Source organism: Miniopterus natalensis, chromosome 18 (assembly GCF_054644295.1).
Source record: "Miniopterus natalensis isolate mMinNat1 chromosome 18, mMinNat1.hap1, whole genome shotgun sequence".
NCBI lineage: Eukaryota > Metazoa > Chordata > Mammalia > Chiroptera > Miniopteridae > Miniopterus > Miniopterus natalensis.
Window position 1 is genome coordinate 41591732 of NC_142098.1, and position 7898 is coordinate 41599629.

At 59.1% G+C, this 7898-nt stretch overlaps 1 long non-coding RNA gene and 1 pseudogene across 2 annotated transcripts; both read left to right on the top strand.

The window, feature by feature from the left end:
* The first annotated feature begins 2442 nt into the window (after window positions 1–2442).
* Window positions 2443–5184, top strand: LOC148091140 (popy Class I histocompatibility antigen, A-1 alpha chain-like; annotated as a pseudogene). The gene is made up of 6 exons (XR_015716004.1): window positions 2443–2580; window positions 2677–2961; window positions 3234–3509; window positions 4100–4375; window positions 4499–4638; window positions 5069–5184. The product of XR_015716004.1 is annotated as a popy Class I histocompatibility antigen, A-1 alpha chain-like (transcript).
* Window positions 5185–5189: 5 nt separating this feature from the next.
* LOC148091141 (uncharacterized) lies at window positions 5190–5857 on the top strand. Its single transcript, XR_015716006.1, has 2 exons — window positions 5190–5283; window positions 5435–5857. It is a non-coding gene; the product is annotated as an uncharacterized LOC148091141 (long non-coding RNA).
* Window positions 5858–7898: the final 2041 nt, after the last annotated feature.

Sequence of the window (7898 nt, forward strand, 5' to 3'; positions counted from 1 at the left end):
CGCGGGCGGGGGAAGCGCCGTTTGAGAGCGTGCGCGCCTGCGCCTGACGTCAGAGGGCTCGAGGGGCGTGGCCCAGGGATTTTGCGGTGAAACCCGGCAGCGGGTCCAGAGGCCCCTACTTCGTGCCCCGCAGCACAGCTTTCCGGTCTCTCCCCTCCCTTGGAGACCGAAGCGTCCCTAGTTCCCGGGAGGGAGCTCCGCAGACCCGCGCGCTGTTTGGCTTTGTGACCTGTGCGGGTGGGACCGCGGCGTCGCGCGGGTGCGGCCCGCTGAGCCTGTCCCTGCGAGTGCGGCTTCCTTTCTGCGCTGAGTTTTCTGACTTAAGGTTAAGAGCAGCGACTGGGAACCCCGACTGTGTTCAACGTCAATTCTGTGACCCCAGCAACTTAGTACTTTTCTCACCTGTAAAATGGGGACATTCGTGTTCGCGTTCGGAGGCCCTGAGTCAGAGGACGTCTTTGGGACCAGGCCGCTCGGATGGAATCGCGCTCTGCCCTTGCCTGCGGGGACGTGGCGCCTGGTCTGCGGCCACGAGCACCGCCACTGGGAGTTTAACTAAATAAGGTTAAAAATTGTTTTTTCAGGGGATCCAGCAGAAGGAAAAACAGTCCTCTCAGACCTTCCTTTCAAGTGGATGGAGACACCACAAACGAATGAGTGAAATAAATAGTAGATCGAATGGAGGAAAGGACTCTGCAGGAACACAAGGCAGAGAGAGCGCGAGAGAGTAGAGACAATTGGAAAGGTTTGCTGTGGGCCGGGCGCGCGGGGCTCAGCGGTTCAGCATCGACCCCGAACCAAGAGGGGGAGGCCCGGTCAGGACAGGCAGCCGGGGTGGGGGGGGTGGGGGGGGTTGGGGGGGGTGTCTCTCCACCCGTCTCCCTTCCTCTCTCTCTAAAATCAATAAAAAACATTTTTAAACAATAAAACTAAAGTGAGCTTGATTCTACGTATGATGCGAAAACAGCGCCCTCTGCCGCCATGTCCGCGAACATGTTTTGTCTCTGTCGTTGCTCCGTCTGAGGGGACGCTCTGTATTTGTCCGTCTGTCTGTCCTGTCTAATCTCCTGCTGAAAGCGCACGTTCCGTGGGAACAGTTCGGTTTCTTTGACTTCCGTTCACGACAGTTTCTGGCGCAAAGCGGGTCCCTCAGTAGATAGACGGGGGACGGATGTGCCTGTAAGTCCCCCCGAAGCCGGTTCTTTCCCGAGGCTGCCGCAGGTAGAGACGCCCCCTCTGCCCTCCCGGGTGACCTAGTGACAAACACTGTGAAATCCCCGGATGAAAGGAAAAGGCAAAGAAAAACAAACAAACCCCGCCTCGGGCTGAAACCACAAGGCGAGAGCGCCAGGCTGTTCCCAGGCTGGCAGCGCCCCCCTGTGGACGGGAGCTCCAACGACACCAGCCTCCCGTCCTGGAAGCGGAGCTTGTCCCCAAGGTCCCCTCCCTCCCGCGACGTCCCTACTCGGGGCAAGTCCACTGAGACCCAATGACTAGAAGCCAAGGGACCCAGAAGGCTTTGCTGGTCAAATGAAATAGTGTCTCGGGGGTGAGCGTCGGCTCAGTTTCACGTGAGGAGGCGGCAGCTCCCTTTCAGGAAAACGTCCCCCCATCTCCGCCTACTGCAGAGCTGCCCCCTCGCCGGCCGGTTTGACTCAGCGGTTAGAGGGTCCGCGGGGGGCTGCAGGGTCCCGGGTTCTGTTCTGGCCAAGAGCACGTACCTCAGTAGCAGGCCGGATACCCCGCCCAGGTCGGGGTGCATGCGGGAAAGTACAAAGATATTTCATGAAAATGGAAACAAAAGACGAAGAAATCTCGGGTAGCAATACTTATAGCAGAGAACATAGACTTTCAGACGAAGGCCCTACAACAGGAGACAGAGAAGGACCCAGCACTTCTGCTCCTGGGTACTTGTCCGAAGAAGCCCCAACACTACGTGGGAGAGACACAGGCACCCACGTGCTCACTGCAGCATCATTTTCAAGAGTAAGATACGGAGCCACCTAAGTGTCCATCAGTAGGTTAATATTTTTTCAGACTGTTTGATGCCTTGTGTGGTCAGTGTCACAGCTGTCACCCCATAAACGGAATTACTTTGGGGTCCCCCATCATTTGTAAGATGGGACAGAGGTGCTGAAACCGGAACGTGGGATAGTCGCTGAGAACACAGTCCCTGGAGCCAGGACTCAGGGAGACGGGGTGACCAGCGCTCCCCCTGCAGGAGGGTCAGGACTCGGCTCCAGGCCCCCAGCCCTGGCTCTCAGGTCTCAGCCCAAGCGCGTAGTCTGGGGAGCGGAAGCTCAGACTTGGGGTGTCCCCAGCTCCCACATTTCACTTCCCTTCTCCAAACTTGTGTCCAGGCCTCCTGCCCAGATCTTCATGACGCACAATCACTTCTTGTTCCTATTGGCTGCGCCGTTCCTGGATTAGCCAATCAGCGTCGCTGCTGGTTGTGTTCTGACTTCCCGCTTACCGGCCGGGATTCTGATGGTCCCGGGACCCCGAGGATGCGCATCATGGGGTCCCCACCCCTCCTCCTGCTGCTCGCGGGGGCCCTGGTCCTGACCCGCACCCGGGCCGGTGAGTGCGGGGTCGGAGGGCGCGGCCTGTGCGGGGAGCAGCGCGGGACCCGGAAGCGCGTGTCCAGCGGCCCCCCGTCTCCCGTGTCCCCCCCAGGCCCCCACTCCCTGAGATATTTCCTCACCGCCGTGTCCCGGCCCGGCCGCGGGGAGCCCCGCTTCCTCATCGTGGGCTACGTGGACGACACGCAGTTCGTGCGTTTCGACAGCGACGCCGCGAATCCGAGGATGGAGCCGCGGGCGCCGTGGATGGAGCAGCCGTGGGTGGAGCAGGAGATGCCGGGGTATTGGGACCGTGAGACGCGGAGGAACAAGGAACATGCACAGAATTTCCGAGGGAACCTGAAGACCCTGCGCGGCTATTACAACCAGAGCGAGGACGGTGAGCCCCGCGGCCGCCCCGTCACCACCCCCATCCCCACGGACGGGCCGGGTCGCCCCGAGTGTCGGGGTCCGAGCTTCACCCGGAGGCTGCAGAACCGCCCTGCCCCCCACCCGGGAGGAGCCCGCGGGGACTTTGACCCGGTTTCACTTTCAGTTGAGGTTCAGTCCCCGCGGGCGGGGCGGGGGCGGGTGACCCGGGGGCGGGGTGAGTGGGCGGGGCTGACCCGGGGGCGGGGTGAGTGGGCGGGGCTGACCCGGGGGCGGGGTCAGGGTCTCACAGGATCCAGGTGATGTCCGGCTGTGACCTGGGACCCGACGGGCGCCTCCTCCGCGGGTCCTATCAGCTCGCCTACGACGGCGCCGACTACCTCGCCCTGAACGAGGACCTGCGCTCCTGGACCGCGGCCGACACCGCGGCTCAGATCACCCGGCGCAAGTGGGAGGCGGCCGGTGAGGCGGAGAGACTCAGGAGCTACCTGGAGGGCCTGTGCGTGGACTCACTGCGCCGTTACCTGGAGAAGGGGAAGGAGACCCTGCTGCGCACAGGTACAGGGCCCGCGGCGCCCACCTCTCCCTCGGGTGGGGCTCCCGCGAGGAGACGGGAAATGGGGTCCGTGTCAGACACCCCTGCTTGAGGTGCAGGGATGGAGTCCCCGGGACTTTGAGGTCAGGGACCAGAGAGGGACCCTCGCCCTCCTCTCAGGGACAGTTAGGGTGCAGTCTCCGGGGGTGCAGGGGAGACCCCCCTGAAACAGGCGCTCAGCGGTTCCCATGGACCCTGGGGTGGCTCTGGGCCCCAGGGGGCCTTTCTCTCGGGCCTGTTCCCTGCCCCACACCCCCTGTCTGAGGTCTGAGCCCCGCTGCTCTGAGTCCTTGGCCTCCCCCAGGTCAGGACCAGAAATGCCTTTTCTGCCCCCAGAGACCTGCCTCCCTCCCGCCCTGGGCTGTGCTGCTCTGACCCTGGAAGTTCCTAAGAGACCAATAGGTCATCCCCCTGCCTCTGTCCAGGCTGGTGTCTGGGTTGTGTCCCTTCCCCCACCCCAGTGTCCTGTCCCTTCTCATGATGGTCACCTGAGCCCTGCTGGAGGATCCCAGGGTGGAAGCAAAGTTCCTGAATCTTCTCCCCCTTCCCTCAGACCCTCCAAAGACACACGTGACGGGCCACCCCATCTCTGAGCATGAGGTCACCCTGAGGTGCTGGGCCCTGGGCTTCTACCCTGCGGACATCAGCCTGACCTGGCAGCGAGACGGGCAGGACCAGACCCAGGACATGGAGTTTGTGGAGACCAGGCCCGCGGGGGACGGGACCTTCCAGAAGTGGGCGTCCCTGGGGGTGCCCCCTGGAGAGGAGCAGAGATACACCTGTGTTGTGCAGCACGAAGGGCTGCCGGGGCCCCGGGCCCTGAGATGGGGTGAGGAGGGGACGTGGGCACAGAGCCTCTTCCCAGGGAAGCAGGGGCCTCTGGGGGCTCCAGCGGGCTCAGGGCTGAGGCCTGGGGGTCGGGGCCTCACCCTCCCTTCCCCTCTCTTCCCAGAGCCTCCCTCTCAGACCCCCTTCATCATCATGGGCGCTGTTGTTGGCCTGGTTGTCCTCGGAGCTGTGGTGGCTGGAGCTGTGGTGGCTGCAGCTGTGATATGGTGGCTGGAGCTGTGATGTGGGCGAGGAGGCGCTCAGGTGGGGAAGGGGGGTTGTGAGTTTCGTGTCCCCCTGGGGTGTCATCCCAGGGAGACGTGTGTCCTGCTTCATTCATTGGAAGCACCGTCCCCAGGCCTGGGATTGCCACTGTGGGGCCCTGTGTGCTGACTTCCTGTTTAGTGAGGCAGGTGTGACACTGAGGGACACATGTGTCACCTGATAGGTCTAGTGATGGGGACCTGGCCCCAGCAGCCCCAGGTCAGAGGGCAGGTCCCTGCTGAGAACAGACCTGCAGGAGGGAGGTGGGTCCAGTCCCTGCACATGCACTTTCCTCAGGTTTCCTGACCCTGCCCTGGGTCTGTACAGACACAGGGTTGTGGGAACTTCTCTGGGCCCAGGACTAGGCTCCTTTAGGACCTCATGGCCCTGCCCCCTCCCTGGTCTCTCACAGGATGTTTCCTTCCTGCAGGTGGGAAAGGAGGGAGCTACGCTCAGGCAGCCAGTGAGTATGGAGGGGGTGCCCCCTGAGACCCTGAGACAGTGCAGATGGGAGCCCATGGGGACCCTGCCACCCATAGTCCCTCCTTCAGTCTACTGTCCTGGGTCCCTGACCATGTCCTGTTGTGTCCACCCCAGGCACTGACAGCTCCCAGGGCTCTGATGTGTCTCTCTCGGCTTCTAAAGGTGAGACCCTGAATGGGGAGGGTTTGGGGCAGAGGGGACGGGACTGGGTTACGGGGACTCTGTGGACATTGTGAGCATGAAGTGGACCTTTGAGAATGTGACCAGTTAGAGCCACTGCCCTGAACTTGTTCCTGATGGTTTCCTTCCACAGCGTGAGGCAGCTGCCTGTGGGGACTGAGTGATGGAAGATCTGTTCAGGCTCCCACTTGGTGACTCAGGAACCTCAGATTAGGGGGCTGTCCTGGCTCTGCCCCCAGGTCCCCTCCCCACACTTCCCTGTCCAGCAGAGGCGGGGCTGCCCCCTCCCTTCGATTGCACTGATCTGTAGCTTCTTACTCCTGTATTGAAATGAGACCCCTCCCGGCCCGTGTGGCTCAGTGGTTGAATGTCTCGCATCCACCAGGAGGTCTCTGGTTGATTCCCAGTCGGGCTCATGCCCAGAGTGTTGGCTGGATCCCTAGTTGGGGGCGTGCAGGAGGCAGCCAATCAATGTTTCTCTCTCATCGATGTTCTGTCTCTCTCTGTCCCTTCCTCCATGAAATCTGTACAAACATTAAAGAAATCGAAGAAAGAGGCTCTATGATTTTGTTTGTTGACTTCTCGCCGTGAGGGCTGATGGGTGATTAGAGGAGAGGGTCCTAAAGTCTGAGAGGAAATACAGGAGAGCACCTAGGACTTCCCAGAAGCCCTGAGTGTGCTGTGCTGAGCCTGGGCAGGGGGACGGGAGAGGCTGTGAGGACCGAGTGAGGTCGGGGCCTGTGCCCAGTGGGCGCCCAGGGCCTTGTGGGCTTTGACGTGGTCACTGCCCGGCTGGGCCACCTCTCTGCTGCTTTGACCTTGTGCCTTCAGGGAACCTTGTCCCACCAGGACCCGTGGTCACAGGGACTCACATCCCCAGGCCCTGTCACTCGTCCTCGTGAAGCTCATCTCCAGGACCCTGGACAGTGAGGGCAGGTGGGGCCTGGTCAGCCTGGACTCAGACCTGGGCCCCCCTCAGCCCCATCTTCTGGGTGTTTGTTGTTTCTCTTTTCTGTAGAGATTCCGCCTGTGACTGTTTGTGTGAGTTTTGGTCTCGCTCTCTTGGTGGCTCCCTCCCCTCTGACAGCAACTGGGTCGCCTCCCTGTCATTGTCCACAAGGCCCCTTGGTCCCTGCACCGTGAGTCTGGTGTCTGGAGATGGATTTTCAGGCCCATCCTGCTCTCTCCTCCTTCCAGGGCCTGGAAGTTCCCTCCCTCTGACCTGCTTGGTCTTCCTGGGACCAGCCCCATCCTGAAGCTTCCAGGTCCCTCCGCCAGGAGCCATCTCATTAGCATCCCAGAGTCACCTGTCCCTCAGGAGATGCCCGGGTTCTGCTGCTCTGCGGGGACTTGGTGTTTTTACTCCACGCAAAGGAACCTGGAGATGTTCCTGACGGAAGAGGTAAATGACTGACAGTCAGCGACGCAGATCTAAACGTCGCCCCGGGTGACAGCAGGAGAACTAGCCGCTGCACTAAGTCCTGGTCCCTGGGAAGCCTGAGGCGTGGGTGACGCCCAGGTTTCTGGCACACTTTCAGCTGACATCCATCAGCATCGGAGGAAAGGACGGGAGTGGCCAGAAAGGAGAGACGCAGGGCCGGCTGGGTGGCTCAGCTGTGGGACTGTCCCTCGCAGCTAAAGGTGGCGGGTTCGATTCCCATCAGGGCACATGCCTAGGGGTCCCCTTTGCTCTCGGGTGGGGGCAGGAACGGGAGGTAATCAATCGATGTTTACCTTTCACATCGATGCTTCTCTCTCTATCTAGCTCTCTCCCTCCCTCCCTCTCTCTCTAAAATCAGTAAAAACATCTCCTCGGGGGAGGATTGAAAAGAGAGAGAGACACACGGACTGTTGAGGTCTCTAAAAGCTACGGGACGCGATGAGCAGATGCAGAATAAGTGGATCTTCCTCACGCTGCGCTTTCACTGTTCACTCGCTTTGGACAAGAAAACACGTGGTGCAGTCAGCGCCTGTCACCCGGACATGGAAAGTGCCCTTCCCCACTTACAGTGTGTTTCAGAAATCAATGCTGTTTCAATTTAATTAGCAAATTTTGGCAACATACCTTCTTTTAGTTTTCTAGTTAGATTTTTCAAGCTCCTGCTGCATCTGCAGGAAGTCAAATATATTTATATGATTTCCGTTTAATAAGAGACATTATTATAGGAACGAGAAAGAGCTTATGAAATGCGTCCTTTAAATAATGCTTTTAGAGACTAGACCTAACTTGGGGATTGCGTAAACAGAAAAATAATCACATAAATAAAATGGGGAAGAGATGCAAACTGTCCTGGACAAACACTTGATAGACAAGTTCACTTACTAACATAATTTTCCAAAGTTATACTCCTTAGTTAGCTTCCATCCCTACTAATCTCATGAACCTGGCTTGATAAAAATCATGCTTTAGAAACTAATTATGAGGTAAATTTATTTTCTCTGATTTTGTGTCTTGACTTACTCGAGTAGTTGACGTGACAGTGACTTTGTCCATTGTTTTTCTCCCTGGTGGAGTTGGTCATATTTTTCGAATTTGGAAAGTTCGGATTCCAGATCTTTCATTATGAGTTCTAACTCCCTTATTAATGAAGCTTTGG